Genomic DNA, 17,756 nt, shown 5'->3' with positions numbered 1-17,756 from the left:
GAAAGAGAGGTGGTGTGAGAGACAGGGGGAGAGAGGGGGTAGAGAGTGGTGGGCAAGAGAGGGGGTAGAGAGAGGGGGAGAGAGAGGGAAGAGAGAGAGGTGGAGAGAGAGGAGTTGAGAGAGAGGGGGTGAGAGAGAGAGTGGTGAGAAAGAGAGAGTGAGTGAAAAAGAGAGAGGGGGTGAGAGAGCGAGGGGTGAGAGAGAGGGGGTGGAGTGAGAAGGGGTTGAGAGAGAAGGGGTGAGAGACAGAGGGGATAGGACAGAGAGAGAGACGGCAGTGATAGAGAGTGAGAGGGGTGAGAGAGTGAGATGGGAGTGAAAGGGGGTGTGAGAGTGGGCTAAGAGAGAGAGAGGGAGTGAGAGAGAGGGAGGTGGGAGAGAGAGGGGGTGAGAGACAAGGGGTGATTGAGAGAGAAAGTGGGGAGGGGGTAAGAGAGAGTGTGGAGTGTCAAGGAGAGGGTGTGAGAGAGAGAGTGGGTGAGAGAGAGGGGTGAGAGAGAGGGGTTGAGAGAGAGGGAGGTGAGAGAGAGAGGGGGTGAGAGACAAGCGGTGATTGAGAGAGAAAGTGGGGAGGGGGTAAGAGAGAGAGTGGAGTGTGAAGGACAGGGTGTGTGAGAGAGAGTGAATGAGAGAGAGGGGTGAGAGAGAGGGGTTGAGAGAGAGGGAGGTCAGAGAGAGAGGGGGTGAGAGACAAGCGGTGATTGAGAGAGAAAGTGGGGAGGGGGTAAGAGAGAGAGTGGAGTGTGAAGTAGAGGGTGTGCGAGAGAGAGTGGGTGAGAGAGAGGGGTGAGAGAGAGGGGTTGAGAGAGAGGGAGGTGAGAGAGAGGGGGTGAGAGAGAGAGCTGGGCGAAAGTGCGGTGAGAGGAAGAGGTGGGACTGAGTGACAGAGTGGAGGTGGGGGAGAGAGAGGAATTAAGAGAGAGAGGGAGTGAGAGAGGTAGTGAGAAAGAGAGAGAGGGGATGAGAAAAAGGCAGAGAGGTGGTGAGTGAGACGGCGGGGACAGAGAGCGAGTGTGTGTGTGAGTGTGTGAGAGAGGGGGGATGTGAAAGATATTGGGGTGGGAGAGAGAGGGGTGACGGAGAGAGAGGGGAGAGAGAGGGAGTGAGAGCGGTGGATGCGAGAGAGAGCGACAGGTTGAGAGAGAGGGGGTGAGAGAGGGAGTGAGAAGGAGAGAGAGGGGATGAGAAAAAGGCAGAGAGAGAGGTGACAGAGAGAGAGGGGAGAGAGGGAGGGGGTGAGAGAGAGATGGAAGTGTGAGAGAGAAAGGGGATAAGAGAGGGGGTGAGAGAGTGAGGGATGAGAGACTGAGGGGATGAGAGAGTGAGGGCGTTGAGAGAGGGGGTGGTGAGAGAGAGGGGGGTGAGAGAGAGAGGGAGTGAGAGAGAGGGGTAAGAGAGAGAGGGGGTGAGAGAGAGAGGTGTTGAGAGAGAGGGGTTGTGAGAGTGAGGGTGTGAGAGAGTGAGGGGATGAGAGAGTGAGGGAGTTTGAGAGAGGAGTGCTGAGAGACAGTGGGATGCGGGAGCAAGGGGTGAGAGAGAGAGGGGTTGAGAGAGAGAGGGGGTGGAGGGTGAGAGAGAAGGGTGAGAGAGAGAGGGTTGAGAGAGGGACTGGGAGAGAGAGGGGGGTGAGAGAGTGAGCGGGTGAGAGAGTGAGGGGGTGGAAGGGGGGTGGTAAAGAGAGGGGGGTGAGAGAGAGAGAGCTGGGTGAGAGGGCGGTGAGAGGGAGAAGTGGGAGTGAATGACAGAGAGGGGTGAGAGAGAGTGGGGGTGAGAGAGAGGGAGTGAGAAGCAGAGAAAGGGGATGAGAAAGAGGCAGAAAGATGGTGGGAGAGGCGGAGGGGATAAGAGAGCGAGGGTGTGAGAGAGTGTATGTGAGAAAGAGGGGGTTGTGAAAGAGATTGGGGTGGGAGAGAGGGGTGAGGAAGAGAGAAGGGAGGGGGGGTGAGAAAGAGGGGTGCGAGAGAGTTGGATGTGAGACATAGTGAGGGATTGAGAGAAAGGGGGGTGAGAGACTGAGGGGGGTGAGAGAGTGAGGGGAAGGGCGATTGAGGGGTGTTGAGAGAGGGGGTGGTGAGAGAGGGGAGTGAGAGAGAGAGGGAGTGAGAATGAGGGTTGAGAGAGTGACAGACAGAGAACGATAGAGCAAGAGTGAGAGAGAAGAGGTGAGAGAGATAGGGTGGCCTGCGAGAGAGGGAGAGAGAGAGTGAGAGTGACAGACAGAGAGAGTATGTACGACAGAGAGAGAGAGCGAGCACGAGCGAGAGAGAGCGAACGAGAGAGACTGTGAGATAAGAGAGAGAGGGAGGCAAGAGAGAGGGAGAGAGGCAGGGAGAGAGAGAGAGAGAGAGCGTGGGAAACGGGTGAGAGAGTGAGAGAGACGGCAAGAGGAAGAGAGTGAGCGGATCAGTGAGGGGGGGGTAGAGTGAGAGTGGGGTGAGAGAGTGAGATGCGAGTGAGAGAGAGGGGGTGTGACGGGGGGAGAGAGGGGGTAGAGAGTGGGCGGCAAGAGAAGGGAGAGAGAGAGGGGAGAGAGAGGGGAGAGAGAGGGGGACAGAGAGAGGAGTTGAGAGAGACGGGGTGAGAGAGAGGGGTTGAGAAAGAGAGAGAGTGAGTGAAAAAGAGAGAATGTAAGTGAGAAAGAGAGAGCGGGTGAGAGAGAAGTGGTGAGAGAGAGGAGTTGGGGTGAGAGGGGGGTGTGAGAGAGGGGGTGGGACAGAGAGAGAGAGACTGTGGTGAGAGAGAGAGGGGTGAGAGAGTGAGATGGGAGTGAGAGAGAGTGGGCGTGAGAGAGGGTATAAGAGAGAGTGGGGAGTGAGAGAGAGAGGGAGTGTGAGAGAGGGGTAAGAGAACGAGGGGTGAGAGAGAGAGATGGGGGTGAGAGAGAGAGAGAAGGAGGGGAGAGAAAAGAGGGGTGAGAGAGAGAGGAGTGAGACAGCGGTTGAGAGACAGAGGGGTTGAGAGAGGGGGGAGAGAGGGGTTGAGTGAGAGAGAGAGGGTTAGAGAGAGAGGGAAGAGAGAGGGGTTGAGAAAGATGAGTTGAGAGATAGAGGAGGTGAGGGGGAGGAGAGAGAAATGGGGAGAGAGCGCGACTGACAGAGAGAACGATAGAGCAAGAGTGAGAGAGAAGAGGTGAGAGAGGTGGGGTGGACTGAGAGAGAGGGGGAGAGAGAGACAGACAGAGAGAGCATGAGCGAGAGAGAGAGTGAGCGAGAGAGACCATGAGATAAGATAGAGAGAGAGGGAGGCAAGAGAGAGGGAAGGAGACAGGGAGAGACAGAGAGAGCATGAGAAGAGGGTCAGATGGTGAGAGAGAGAGAGCAAGAGGAAGAGAGCGAGCGGAATAGTGAAAGAGAGAGAGGATGTGTGAGAGAGAGAGGGGGTGAGAGAGGGGTGCGAGAGAGGGGGGCAAGAGAGGAGGGGAGAGGAGGGGAGAGAGGGGGCGAGGGAGGGGGAGAGACGGATGAGAGAGAAGAGGAGAGAGAGGGGGCGAGAGAGTAGGGCAGAGAGGAGGAGATAGAGGGGGAGAGAGATGGGGAGGGGGGAGTGAGGGGGAAGGAGTAGAGGAGAGGGGGAGAGAGGGGGTGAGAGAGTGGGAGAGAGGGGGTGAGAGAGAGGTGTTGAGAGAGAGGGGGTGCGAGAGGGAGAAGGGGTGTGAGAGAGAAGGGGTGTGAGACAGAGGGGGTGGGAGAGAGAGAGAGAGACGTGGGGTGAGAGAGAGGGAGTGGGGTGAGAGAGTGAGAGTGGGGTGAGAGAGTGAGATGGGAGTGAGGGAGGGGGGATGTGAGAGATAGGGGAGAGAGGTGGTAGAGATTGGGGGGCTAGAGAGGGGGAAGAGAGAGGGGGTGAGAGAGGGGATGAAAAATTGAGCAGAGAAAGGGGGAGAGAGAAGAGGAGAGAGAGGGGGAGAGAGGGGGTTTCAGAGAGAGGGGGTGAGAGAGAGGGCGTGTGAAAGAGAGAGAGTGAGTAAAAAAGAGAGAGAGTGTAAGTGAGAAAGAGAGAGTGAGTGAGAAAGAGAGAGCGGGTGAAAGAGAGGGACTGAGAGAGAGGGGGTGGGGGTGAGAGGGGTGTGAGAGAGAAGGGGTGATTGAGAGAAAGAAAGTGGGGAGGAGATAAGAGAGAGAATGGAGTGAGAAGGAGGGTGTGTAAGAGAGACAATGGGCAAGAGAGAGGGTTGAGCTAGAGGGGTGAGGGGGGAGGGGTTAGAGAGAGAGAGCGAGGGGTAAGAGAGAACGGGTGTGAGAGAAGGAGAGGGGATGAGGGGGTGATAGAGGTAGGGGGGAGAGAGAAGAGCTGAGAGAGAGGGGTTGAGAGAGAGAGGGGTGAGAGAGTAAGGGTTGGAGAGAGTGAGGGGATGAGAGTGAGCTAGGTTTAGTCAGGGGGTAGAGAGAGAGAGGGACTTGAGAGAGAGGGAGAGTGAGAGAGGGTGAGAGAGAGAGGAGTGAGAGAGAGAGGGTGTGAGAGAGAGAGGGGTGTGAGAGAGTGAGTGGATGAGAGAGTGAGGCTGGTTGAGAGGTAGGGAGTGAGAGAGGGGCCAGAGAGAGGGGTGAGAGAGAGAGGGGTGAGAGAGAGATGTGTTCAGAGAGAGGGGTTGAGAGAGAGAGGGTTTGAGAGAGAGGGTTGAGGGAGAGACGAGGGTGAGAGAGAGAGGGGGTGAGAGAGAGGGGTGAGATAGAGATGGGGGTGAGAGAGAGGGGGTGTTCAGACAGAGAGGGGGTGAGAGAGAGGGAGCGGGTGAGAGAGGGCGATATGAGGGGGTGAGAGGAAGGGGAGCGACAAAGGGGGAGAGACAAAGGGGGAGTGAGAGTGGGTCAGAGAAAGATTGGACGTGAGACAGAGAGGGGGTTGGGAGAGAGAGAGAGTGAGGTTGAGAGAGAGGGGGGGTGAGAGAAAGGGGTTCAGAGAGACTGGGGAAGAGTGAGAGAGGGGTTGAGAGAGAAGGGGGTAGAGAGAGGGGTTGAGAGAGGGAGAGTGGATGAGAGAGAGGGGTTAGAGAGAAAGGGTGAGAGAAACAGGGGGTGGGAGAGAGAGGGTTGGGTGAGGGAGTGGGGTGAGTGAGAGAGGGCGATGTGAGGGGGGTGAGAGAGAAAGGAGAGAGACAAAGGGGAGAGAGTGGGTCAGAGAAAGACTGGAGGTGAGACAGAGAGGGGCTGGGAGAAAGGGCATGGGAGAGAGAGGGGTTGAGGGAGAAAGAGAGGGGTGAGAGAAAGGGGTTGAGAGAGAGTGGGGGAGAATGAGAGAGGGGTTGAGAGAGAAGGAGGTAGAGAGAGAGGTTGAGAGAGGGAGAGAGGATGAGAGAGATGGGTTAGAGAAAGAGGGTGAGAGAAATAGGGGGTGGGAGAGAGAAGGGTGTGTGAGGGATTGGGGTGAGTGAGAGAGGGCGATGTGAGGGGGGTGAGAGAGAAAGGGGGAGAGACAAAGTGGGAGAGAGTTGGTCAGAGAAAGACTGGAGGTGAGACAGAGAGGCTGGGAGAAAGGGCATGGGAAAGAGAGGGGTTGAGAGAAATGGGGTGAGAGTGAGATGGGGTGAGAGAGAGGAGTGAAAAAGGAGAGAGAGGGGATGAGAAAGAGACTGGAGAGAGGGTGGGAGAGATGGAGGGGGCGAGAGAGAGGGGTAAGAGAGAGAGAGGGGTGGTGAGAGAGAGTGCGGGTGAGGATGTAAGAGAGAGAGAGAGATTGATAAAGTGAGAGAGAGGAGTGAGAGAGAGCGGTTGCGGGGGTGAGATAGAGTGGGTGAGAGAGAGAGAAAGAGCAAGGGGTGAGAGAGAGGGGGTTTAGAGAGAGAGGGAATTTGAGAGAGTGATAGAGAGCGGGTGAGAGAGAGAGGAGGAAGAGGGGGTGAGAGAGAGACGGTGAGAGCGAGGGTGAGAGAGAGGGGTTGAGAGAGGGGGTGAGAGAGAAAGGGGTGAGAGAGAGAGGGGTGAGAAAGGGAGAGAGGGCTGAGATAATGAGAGGGGGAGAAAGAGAGAGGGGAGAGAGAGAGGGCTGAGAATGAGAGAGAGGGGAGAGAAAGAGAGGGTCAGATAAAGAGTGAATGTGAGGGGTGTGAGAGAGAGGAGGTGGGAGAGAGAGTGGGAGAGAGAGGGGGTGAGAGAGAGGGATTGAGAGAAAGGGGGAGAGATAGAGAAGGGGTGAGAGAGAAAGGGGGACAGCAAGAGAAAGAGGGATGAGTGAGATGGGACTTGAGAGAGAGAGAGCGAAAGGGGTGAGAGAGGGGGTGAGATAGACAGTGAATGATGGGTTGAGAGAGAAAGGGAGAGACAGAGAGAGAGAGAACGAGTGAACAGATGAGAGTTAGAGGGGTGTGAGGGCGATGGGGAGAGAGAGTGGGCGCTAGAGAGAGACAGAGCGAGAGCAAGGAGGAGGGAGGAAGAAAGGGGTCAAAAGAGAGAGAGAAATGGGGTGAACAAGAGAAAGAGGGTGCAAGAGAGTGGGTATACAGAGAGAGAGAGGGGTGGTGTGAGACAGAGCGCGAGAGGGCAGGGGAATGAGAGAGAGAAAAAGAGAGCGAGAGACAGAAGGCAATAGAGCGAGAGAGAGGAGGGGATGAGAGAGAGGGCGGGGAGAGAGAGGGTGTAAAGGGGATAGAGGGTGAGGGGTGACAGGGAGAGAGGTGTGAGAGTGAAAGAGCAGGGTGGAGAGAGAGAGTGTGAGAGAGAGCGAGGGGGAGAGAGATAACAAGGTGAGAGAGAAAGGGGTGTGAGAGAGAGGGGCAGTGAGAGAGAAGGGGATGAGAAAGACAGGGGTTGCAAGAGAGGGTGGATGAGAGCGGGAGGGGATGAGAGAGATGGATGAGATAGGGAGAGTGTGAGAGAGGAGGGATGAGAGTGGGAGGGGGAAAGAGGGACGGGATGAGAGAGGGAGGGTGAGAGAGAGGGGTGTGAGAGAGAGAGGTGAGAGAGAAAGGTGTGAGAGTGGGAGGGTGGGAGAGAGGGATGGGATGAGAGAGGGCATGAGAGAGAGGGGTGTGTGAGGGAGAGAGAGGTGAGAGAGAGAGGGTGAGAGAGAGGGGGAGAGAGAGGGAGAGAGAGGGGGAGAGAAGGTAAGATAGTTCGAGTGGTGAGAGAAAGAGAGAGGTGACAGAGAGACGGGTTTGAGAGAGAGAGAGGGGTTTGAGAGAAAGGGGCTGTAAGAGGCGTGTGAGAGAGAGCTGGGTGAGAGGGGGTGAGGGGGGCTGAGAGAGGGAGAAGTGGGTGAGAGAGAGAGTGGGGATGAGGGAGAGGTTGGTGAGAGATCGGGGTGGAAGAGAGAGCAGGTATGAAAGAGAGAAGGAAGGGGTGAGATCGAGACAGGCTGAGAGAGAGAGAGAGAGAGGGTGGGGGTGAGAGAGCGGGATAGAGAGCGCAGTTTAGAGAGAAGGGTAAGAAAGAGAGAGGTTAGGATGAGAAGGGCTATGAGAGAGACCGGTGTGGAAGAGAGAGCGGGTGAGAAAGAGACGGGGGTGAGAGAGAGATAGGCTGAGTTAGAGAGAGAGGGGTGAGAGAGAGAGGGTGAGAGAGAGAGGGTAAGAGGGAGGTAAAAGAGAGAGAGGGTGAAAGAGAGAGGGGTGAAAGAGAGAGAGGGCCTGAGAGAGAGGGGGTGAGACAGAGAGAGGGGAAAGAGAGAGAGGGGTATGAGAGAAGGTGTGTGAGAGAAATCTGGGTGGGAGAGACTGGGGAGAGAGGACGGGGGGCTGAGAGAGAGGAATGAGAGAGAGGGGTGAGAGAGAGAGGGGTGAGAGAGAGAGGGTGAGAGAGAGGGGGGTGAGAGAGTGGGTGAGAGAGAGAGAGACAGGCAGAGAAAGAGAGGGTGAGAGAGAGAAGGTGAGAGAGAGGCGTAAGAGAGAGACGGGGAAGAGAGAGAAGGGTGAGAGGGTGAGAGAGAGGGAGGGTGAGAAAGATCGGGGTGGGGGAGAGAGCGGGTGAGAAAGAGAGAAGGGGTGAGTGAGAGTGGGGGATAGAGAGGGAATGAGAGAGAGAGAGACGTAAGGGGGGTGAAAGAGAGAGGGGTAAGAGAGAGAGAGGGGTGAGAGAGAGGGGTGAGAAAGAGGTGTGAGAGAGAGAGGGTGTGAGAGATAAGCGGTTTGAGAGAGTCGGGTAAGAGAGAGAGAGGGGTGAGAGAGAGGGGGTTGAGAGGAAGGGTGAGATCGAGAGGTGTGTGAGAGAGAGGGGGGAAGAGAGAGGGGTGAGAGAGTGGGGATGAGAGAGAGGGGTGTGAGAGAGACGGGGTTGAGAGAGAGGTGTGTGACGAGAGGGGTGTGTGAGTGGGGGTGAGAGAGAAGGGGTGAGAGAGAGAGGGTGAGAGAAAGAGAGGTGAGAGAGAGGGTGAGAGAGAGGGGTGAGAGAGAGGGTGAGAGAGAGAGAAGCGGTGTAAAAGAGAGAGGGGTAAGAGAGAGAGGAGTGAGAGAGAGAGAGAGGGCCTGAGAGAGAGAGAGAGGGTGAGAGAGAGGTGTGAGAGAGAGAAGGATGAGAGAGTGAGGGATGGGTGAGTGAGAGAGTGGCTCTGAGAGAGATCAGGGTGGGAGAGACTGGGGTGAGGGAGAGGATGTGAGAGAGAGAGGGCTGTGAAAGAGAGGGTGAGAGAGAAGGGGTGAGAGAGAGAGTTTGAGAGAGAAGGATGTGTGAGAGAGAGAGATGGGTAAGAGAAAGAGGGGTGAGAGAGAGAGGGGGGTGAGTTAGAGAGCGGGTGTGATATGAGATCGGGGTGGAAGAGAGAGGGGCTATGAATGAGACAGGGGGTGAGAGAGAGAGACAGGCTGAGAGAGGGAGGGTGAAAGAGAGGGTGTGAGACAGAAGGGGTGAGAGAGAGGGTGTGTGAGAGAGAGACGGGTAAGAGAGAGCGAGGGGTGAGGGAGAGAGTGGGGTGAGGGAGAGAGAGGGGTGAGTGAGAGAGTGGGTGTTAGAGAGATCAGGGTGGAAGAGAGAGCTGGTGAGAAAGAGACAGGGGTTGACACAGAGACAGGCTGAGAGAGAGGGGGTGAGAGTTAGAGATGGGCAAGAGAGAGAATGGGGTGAGAGACAGAGAGGGGTGAGGGAGAGAGGGGTGAGGGAGAGAGAGGGGTGAGGGAGAGAAGGGGTGAGGGAGAGAAGGGGTGTGATAGAGATCGAGGTGGAAGAGAGAGCAGGTGTGAAAGAGAGAAGGGGTGAGAGCGAGACAGGCTGAGAGAGAGAGAGGGTGGGGGGATGAGAGACGGGGTTGAGAGAGAGGGGTTGAGAGAGAGGGTCAGTGAGAGAGGGGTGAGGGAGAGAAGGGGTGTGAGAGAGATCGGTGTGGAAGAGAGCTGGTGAGAAAGAGACAGGGGGTGACAGAGAGAGAGACAGGCTGTGAGAGAGGGGGTGAGAGAGAGACGGGCAAGAGAGAGAGTGGGGTGAGAGACACAGAGGGGTGAGGGAGAGAGGGGTGATGGAGAGAGAGGGGTGAGGGAGAGAGGGGTGATGGAGAGAGAGGGGTGAGGGAGAGAGTGAGTGCGAGAGAGATCGGGGTGGAAGAGCGAGCAGGTGTGAAAGAGAGAAGGGGTGAGAGCGAGACAGGCTGAGAGAGAGAGGGTGGGGGGATGAGAAAGGGGGGTGAGAGAGAGGGCTTGAGAGAGAGGGGTCAGTGTGAGAGGGTTGAGGGAGAGAAGGGGTGTGAGAGAGATCGGTGTGGAAGAGAGGGCGGGTGAGAAAGCGACGTGGGTGAGCGCGAGACAGGCTGAGAGAGAGAGGGTGAAAGAGAGGGGGTGAGAGAGAAGGGGTGAGAGAGAGGGTTTGGGAGAGATAGACGGGTAAGAGAGAGCGAGGGGTGAGGGAGAGAGAGGGTTGAGGGAGAGAGTGGGTGTGAGAGAGATCAGGGTGGAAGAGAGAGCTGATGAGAAAGAGACAGGGGGTGACAGAGAGGCAGGCTGAGAGAGAGAGGGGGTGAGGTGGGGGAGAGTTAAAGACGGGCAAGAGAGAGAGGGGTGAGGGAGAGAGGGGTGAGGGAGAGAGAGGGGTGAGGGAGAGAGGGGGTGTGAGAGAGAGAGAGACAGGCTGAGTTAGAGAGACAGGGGTGAGAGAGAGAGGGTGAGAGGTAGGGGAGAGAGAGAGAGAGGGAGACGGCCTGAGAGAGAGGGGGTGAGATAGAGAGAGGGGAAAGAGAGAGAGGGGTGAGAGAGAGACGTGTGTGAGAGAGAGGGGAAAGTGAGAGAGAGGATGAGGGAGAGAGGTGTGATACAGAAGGTGCGTGAGAGAGATCAGGGTGGGAGAGACTGGGGATAGAGTGAGACGGTGGCGGAGAGAGAGAGGGCTGAGAGAGGGGGGGGTGAGAGAGGGGGTGAGAGAGAAGGAGTGAGAGAGAGAGGGGTAAGAGAGAGGGGTGAGAGAGAGGGGCGTGAGAGAGAGAGAGGGTGAGAGGGAGAGGTGTGTGACAGAGGGGAATGTGAGCGAGAGGATGAGGGAGAGAGGGGTGTGAGAGAGACGGGGTTGAGAGAGAGGTGTGTGTGAGAGAGGGATGTGTGAGAGAGAGAGGCTGAATGGTTGGGACTGAGAGAGAGGGGTGAGAGAGAGACGTGTGTGAGAGAGAGGGGAAAGTGAGAGAGAGGATGAGGGAGAGAGGTGTGATACAGAAGGTGCGTGAGAGAGATCAGGGTGGGAGAGACTGGGGATAGAGTGAGACGGTGGCGGAGAGAGAGAGGGCTGAGAGAGGGGGGGTGAGAGAGGGGGTGAGAGAGAAGGAGTGAGAGAGAGAGGGGTAAGAGAGAGGGGTGAGAGAGAGGGGCGTGAGAGAGAGAGAGGGTGAGAGGGAGAGGTGTGTGACAGAGGGGAATGTGAGCGAGAGGATGAGGGAGAGAGGGGTGTGAGAGAGACGGGGTTGAGAGAGAGGTGTGTGTGAGAGAGGGATGTGTGAGAGAGAGAGGCTGAATGGTTGGGACTGAGAGAGAGGGGGTGAGAGAGAAGGGGTGAGAGGGAGAGGGTGAGAGAAAGAGGGGTGAGAGAGAAAGGGGTAAGAAATGCAGGGGTAGTAGAGAGAGTGAGAGAGGGTGTGAGAGAGAGGTGGTGAGAGAGAGAGGGGTAAGATAGAGAGTGTTGAGAGAGAGGGTTGAGAGAGAGGGTGAGAGAGAGACAGGTGTGAGAGAGCGAGGGGCTGAAAGAGAGGGCCTGAGAGAGAGGGGGTGAGAGAGACGCTGAGAGAGAGAGGTGTGAGATATAGAGAGGGGTAGGAGAGAGAGAGAGGGTGAGAGAGATATGGCGATGTGAGAGAGAGGGGTGTCAGAATAGAGAGGGTGAGAAAGAGGGTGAGAGAGAGAGACGGGTGAGAGTGAAAGAGGGGTGAGAGAGAGAGAAGCGGTGTAAGAGAGAGGGGGGTGAGAGAGAGGTATGAGAGAGAGGGGTGAGAGAGAGGGGTGAGAGAGAAAGAGGGGGCCTGAGAGAGATAGGGTGAGAGAGAGAGGGGATGAGAGCGAAGGGGCGAGAGAGAGAGGTGTGAGAGAGAGAGGTGTGAGAGAGAGGGATGAAGAGAGAGGGATGAAGAGAGAGGGATGAGAGAGACGGTGAGAGAGAGAGGTGTGAGATATAGAGAGGGGTAGGAGAGGGAGAGAGGGCGAGAGAGAGAGGGCGATGTGAGAGAGGGGGGTGTCAGAATAGAGAGGGTGAGAGAGAGGGGGAGAGAGAGAGACGGGTGAGAGTGAGAGAGGGGTGAGAGAGAGAGAAGCGGTGTTAGAGAGAGGGGGGTGAGAGAGAGGGGGGTGAGAGAGAGGGGTGAGAGAGAGAGAGAGAGGGGGGGCCTGAGAGTGAGAGTGAGAGATTGAGAGAGAGAGACGGGTGAGAGTGAGAGAGGGGTGAGTGAGAGAGAAGCGGTGTAAGAGAGAGGGGGTGAGAGAGAGAGGGGGCCTGAGAGAGGGTGAGAGAGAGGGGACGAGAAATAAGGGGCGAGAGAGAGAGGTGTGAGAGAGAGAGGTGTGAGTGAGAGGGATGAAGAGAGAGGGACGAAGAGAGAGGGATGAGAGTGTGTGCGAGGGGTGAGCGAGAGAGAGGGGCTGTGAGAGATCAGTGTGGGAGAGACTGGGGAGAGAGAGGGGATGAGAGGGGGGTCTGCGAAAGAGAGGGTGAGTGAGAAGGTGTGAGAGAGAGAGATACGGGTAAGAGAGAGAAGGGTGAGGGAGAGAGAGCGGGTGACAAAGAGACAGGGGTGAAAGAGAGACAGGCTGAGAGAGAGGGGTAAGAGAGAAAGGGTGAGAGAAAGAGATGGTGAGAGAGAGGCTTGAGAGAGAAGGTGTGCGAGAGAGATCAGGTGGGAGAGACTGAGGAGAGAGGGAGGAGGGCAGAGAGAGAGTGAGGGCTGAGAGAGAGTGGTGAGAGAGAGGGGTGTAAGAGAGAGAGGTGTGAGAGAGAGAGGGTGAGGGAGCGACACGGTGTAAGAGAGAGATCGGAATGGAAGACAGAGCGGGTGAGAAATAGAGAGTGGGTGTGAGAGAGAGAGGCTGAGAAAGAGAGGGTGAGTGAGAGAAGTTGAGAGAGAGGCGTGAGAGAGAGGGTGTGAGAGAGAGGGGTGTGTGAGAGAGAGGGGCTGAAAGAGAGGGCCTGAGAGAGAGGGGGTGAGAGAGGGGGTGAGTGAGAAGGGGTGTGTGAGAGAGAGGGTGTGAGAGAAAAGGGTGTGAGAGAGGGGGGGTGAGAGAGAGGGTTGAGAGAGAGAGGGAGAGAGAGAGAGGAGTCTGAGAGAGACAGGGGGTTGAGAGAGAGGTGTGTGAGAAAGAGAGGGGGGGTGTGAGAGAGCAAGGGGCTGAAAGAGAGGGCCCGGGAGAGAGGGGGTGAGAGAGGGAGTGAGAGAGAAGGGGTGAGAGGGAGTGGGGTGAGAGACAGAGAAAGGGGTGAGAGTGAGAGACAGGTGAGAGACAGAGAAGCGGTGTGTGAAAGAGAGGTGTAAGAGAGAGAGAGGGGAGTGAGAGAGAGGATGCATGAGAGAGAGAGGGTGCAAAAGAGGGGGTGAGAGAGAGGTGTGTGTGTGAGAGAGAGAGAGGTGTGTGTGAGAGAGAGACGGGTAAGAGCAAGAGAGTGAGAGAGAAATGGGGGTGAAAGAGAGAGGGGTGAGAGAAAGAGAGGGCTGAGGGAGAAAGGGGTGGAAGAGAGAGCGGGTGAGAAAGAGACAGGGGGTGACAGAGAGACAGGCTGAGAGAGAGGGGGTGAGAGAGAGGGGTGAGAGAGAGAGGGGTGAAACAGAGAGAGGGGGTGAGAGAGAGATGGCCTGAGAGAGGGGCTGCGAGAGAGGGGGTGACAGAGTAGGGGTGAGAGAGAGAGTGTGTGTGTGAGAGAGAGAGGTGTGAGAGAGAGGTGTAAGAGAGAGAGGGTTGAGTGATAAAGGGAGGTGAGAGAGAGGGGATGAGGGAGAGAATGTGGGAGAGAGAGCGGGTGAGAAAGAGACAGGGGGTGACAGAGAGACAGGCTGAGAGAGTGAAGGGGTGAGAGAGAGAGGGTGAGAGAGAGTGTGTGTGAGAGAGATCACTGTGGGAAAGACTGTGGAGTGACTAGGGGGGCTGAGAGAGAGAGAGAGCTGAGAGAGGGGGTAAGAGATGGGTTGAGAGAGAAGGGGTGAGAGAGGTTGAGAGAGAGAGGGTGAGAGAGAGAGAGGTGTGAGGGGGGGTGAGAGAAAGAGGGATTAGAGAGAGAGGTGTGTGAGAGAGAGGGGTGAGAGAGAGGGTTGAGAGAGAGAGGGATCAGAGAGAGATCAGAGAGTGCGAGGGATGAGAGAGAGGGGCTATGAGAGAGATCAGGGTGGGAAAGACTGTGGAGTGACTAGGGGGTCTGAGAGAGAGAGGGCTGAGAGAGAGGGGGTGAGAGAGGGCTTGAGAGAGAAGGGGTGAGAGAGAGAGAGGGTGTGAGAGAGAGGGCCTGAGAGAGAGGGGCTGCGAGGGAGGGGGTGACAGAGTAGAGGTGAGAGAGAGTGTGTGTGAGAAAGAGAGGAGTGAGAGAGAGGGGTAAGAGAGAGAGGGTTGAGAGATGGGGGAGGTGAGAGAGAGAGGGGATGAGGGAGGTAGTGTGGTGAGAGAGAGAGAGCGGGTGAGAAAGAGACAGGGGGTGACAGAGAGACAGGCTGAGAGAGTGAAGGCGTGAGAGAGAGAGGGTGAGAGAGAGTGTGTGTGAGAGAGATCAGGGTGGGAAAGACTGGAGTGACTAGGGGGGCTGAGAGAGAGAGAGGGCTGAGAGAGAGGGGGTGAGAGAGGGGTTGAGAGAGAAGGGGTAAGAGAGAGAGGGTGAGAGAGAGAGGGGTGAGAGAGAGAGAGGGGGGTGAGACAGAGAGGGATTAGAGAGAGAGGTGAGTGAGAGAGAGGGATGAGAGAGAGGGGTGAGAGAGAGTGATCGGAGAGAGAGAGATCAGAGAGTGCGAGGGTTGAGAGAGAGGGGGGCTATGATAGAGATCAGGGTGGGAAAGACTGTGGAGTGACTAGGGGGGCTGAGAGAGAGAGGGGTGAGAGAGAGGGAGTGAGAGAGGTGTTGAGAGAGAGGGTGTGAGAGAGAGGGTGAGAGAGAGAGAGAGGGGTGGGAGAGAGAGAGAGGGCGGTGAGAGAGAGGGATCAGAGAGAGAGGGGTGTGAGAGAGCAGGGTGAGAGAGAGGGGCTGTGAGAGAGACCAGGGTGGGAGAGACTGGGGAGAGAGAGAGGGGCTGAGAGAGAGAAAGGCTGCCAAAGAGAGGGTGAGAGAGAAGGCGTGAGGGAGAGAGGCTGAGGGAGAGAGAGGTGTGAGAGATGAAGAGACGGGTTAGAGAGAGAAAGTTGAGAGAGAGAGAGGGTGACAGATGGAGGTGTGAAAGAGAGAGAGGGGTGAGGGAGCGAGGTGGTGTGAGAGAGACAGGCGGTGAGAGAGAGAGAAAGACAGGCTGACAGAGAGAGAGGGTGAGATAAAGAAGCGGTGTGTGAGAGAGGGGTAAGGGAGGGTGAGAAAGAAAGAAGGGTGTGAGAGAGAGAGTTTGAGAGAGAGGGTGAGAGAGAGAAAGATGGCCTGAGAGAGAAGGTGTGAGAGAGAGTGGGTGAGAGAGAGGGAGAGAGAGAGGGGTGCGAGAGAAAGGGGTTTGAGAGAGAGAGAGGTGTGTGAGAGAGGGGGGTGAGAGAGAGAGAGGGCTGAAAGAGAGGGCCTGAGAGAGACGGGGTGAAAGAGGGTGCGAGAGAGATGGGTGAGAGAGAAAGGGTGAGAGAGAGAGAGGGGAGAGAGAGAGAGGGCTGAGAGAGAGAGCGGAGGTGTGAGAGAGAGGGGAGTGAGAGAGAGGGTGTGAGAGAGGGGGGGTGAGAGAGAGGGTGAGAGAGAGGGGTGAGAGTGAGAGAGAGGTGAGAGAGAGAGAAGCGGTGTGAAAGAGAAGTGCTGAGAGAGAGAGGGGGTGAGGTAGAGAGGGTGTGAGAGAGAGGTGTGAGAAGAGAGAGGGGTAAGAGAGAGGGGTGAGAGAGAGGAGGGTGTGTGAGAGAGAGGGGGGTGAGTGAGAGGGTGAAAGAGAGAGGGTTGAGAGTGAGAGAGGGCTGAGAGAGAGAGAAGCAGTGTGAGAGAGAGGCGCTGAGGAAGAGAGGGGCGTGAGAGAGTGAGGGTGAGAAAGAGGGGGTGTGAGAGAAGCGTTGAGAGAGAGAGAGAAAGGGTGAGAGAGAACTGTGAGAGAGAGAGGGTGAGGGAGAGAGGGGCTGTGAGAGAGATCAGGGTGGGAGAGACTGGGGAGATAGAGGGGCTGAGAGAGAGCGAGGGGCTGCGACAGAAGGGGTGAGAGAAAAGGCGTGAGAGAGAAAGGCTGAGAGAGAGATGTGTGAGAGAGGCGGGTAAGAGAGATGGGTGAGAGAGAGGTGAGAAAGGGACAGGGGATGACAGAGAGGCAGGCTGAGAGAGAGGGGAAGAGAGAGGTGTTGAGAGAGAGATGTTAGAGAGACAGAGGGGTGAAAGAGAGAGAGAGACAGGTAAGAAAGAGAAGGGTGAGAGAGAGAGAGGGTTGAGAAAGAGAGGAATGAGAGTGAGAGGGGGTGAGGTAGAGAGGGGGTGTGAGAAAGATCAGGGTGGAAGAGAGATCGGGTGTGAAAGAGACAGGGGGTGAGAGAGAGACAGGCTGAGAGAGAGAGGGGGTGTGAGAGACAGGGTGTGACAGAGAGGGTGTGAGAGAGAGAGAGGTGTGAGAGAGATGGGTAAAACAGAGACGGCGAGAGAGAGACGGGTAAGAGAGGGTGACGTAGAGAGGGGGTGAGGGAGAGAGGGGGTGTGAGACAGATGGGAATGGAAGAGAGAGTGGCTGAGAAAGAGACAGGGTTTGACAGAGAGACAGGTTGAGAGAGAGAGAGAAAGACAGAGGAGTGAGAGAGAGGGGTGAGAGAGGGTGTGTAAGGCAAATTAGAGTGTGAGAGACTTGGGAGTGAGTAGGGGCTGAGAGAGAGGGGGTGAGAGAGGGGTTGAGAGAGAAGGGGTGAGAGAGTGAGAGATAAGAGGGAGAGAGGGTAAGAGAGAGAGCGGTGAGAGAGTGAGAGAGAGAGGGTGTGAGAGAGAGAGAGGGGGTGAGAGAGAGGGTGAGAGTAAGGTGTGTGTGTGAGAGAGAAGCGTTGTGAGAGAGACGGGTAAGAGAGAGAGGGGTGAGAGAGAGAAGCGGTGTGAGAGAGAGGGGTAAGAGAGAGAGGGGTGAGAGAGAGGGTGAGAGTAAGGTGTGTGTGTGAGAGAGAAGCGTTGTGAGAGAGACGGGTAAGAGAGAGAGGGGTGAGAGAGAGAAGCGGTGTGAGAGAGAGGGGTAAGAGAGAGAGGGGTGAGAGAGAGGGGGTGAGAGAGAGAGAAGGGTGAGAAAGAGAGGGGGTGAGAGAGAGGGTGAGAGAGACAGGTGTGTGAGAGAGAGAGTGTGTGTGAGAGACAGAGGGCCTGAGAGAGAATGTGAGAGAGAGGGGGTGAGAGAGAAGGGGTGAGAGAGAGGGTGAGAGAGAGAGGGATGTGAGAGTGAGAGGGGGTTGAGAGAGCGATGTTTGTGAGAGAGAGGGAGAGAGAGAAGGGGTGAGAGAGAGAGGGTGAGAGAGATGGGTAAGAGAGAGAAGTGTGAGACAGAGAGAGGGGTGAGAGAGAGAGGGGTGAGAGAGAGAGAGGGGTGAGAGAGAGAGAGGGGTGAGAGAGAGAGAGTGGTGAGGGAGAGAGCGGGTGTGAAAGAGAGACAGGCTGAGAGAGAGAGAGGGTGAAAGAGAGGGGGTGAGAGAGAGAGGTAAGAGAGTGGGGTGTGAGAGAGAGGGGTTGTGAGAGAGATCGGGGTGGAAGGGAGAGCGCGTGTGAAAGAGACAGGGGATGACAGAGAAACAGGCTGAGAGAGAGGGTGAGAGAGAGGGGGTGAGAGAGCAGGGTGAGAGAGATGTAAGAGAGAGGGGTAAAAGAGAGAAACGGGTAAGAGAGAGAAGGGTGAGAGAGAGAGGGTTAATATAGAGAGGGGGTGTGAGAGGGATCAGGGTGGAAGAGACAGCGGGTGTGAAAGAGACAGGGGGTGAGAGAGAGACAGGCTAAGATAGAGAGGGTGAAAGAGAGGAGGTGAGAGAGGAGGGTGAGGGAGGGGTAAGAGAGAGGGTGAGAGAGAGACGGGTAAGAGAGAGAGAGGGTGATAGAGAGAGGGTTTAGGGAGAGAAGGGGTATGAGAGCGATCGGGGTGGAAGAGAGAGTGGGTGAGAAAGAGACGGGGGCGACACAGAGACAGGCTGAGAGAGAGAGAGGCGATAGAGAGAGGGGTAAGAGAAAGAGGGGTGAGAGAGAGAGGGATAAGAGAGGGTGTGTGAGAGAAATAAGGGTGTGAGAGACTGGGGAATCAGTAGGAGGGCTGAAAGAAAAAGGGCTGAGAGAGAGGGGGTG

The sequence above is a fragment of the Chiloscyllium punctatum genome, chromosome 21 (assembly GCF_047496795.1).
Source record: "Chiloscyllium punctatum isolate Juve2018m chromosome 21, sChiPun1.3, whole genome shotgun sequence".
NCBI lineage: Eukaryota > Metazoa > Chordata > Chondrichthyes > Orectolobiformes > Hemiscylliidae > Chiloscyllium > Chiloscyllium punctatum.
Note: the sequence above shows the minus strand (reverse complement) of the source record.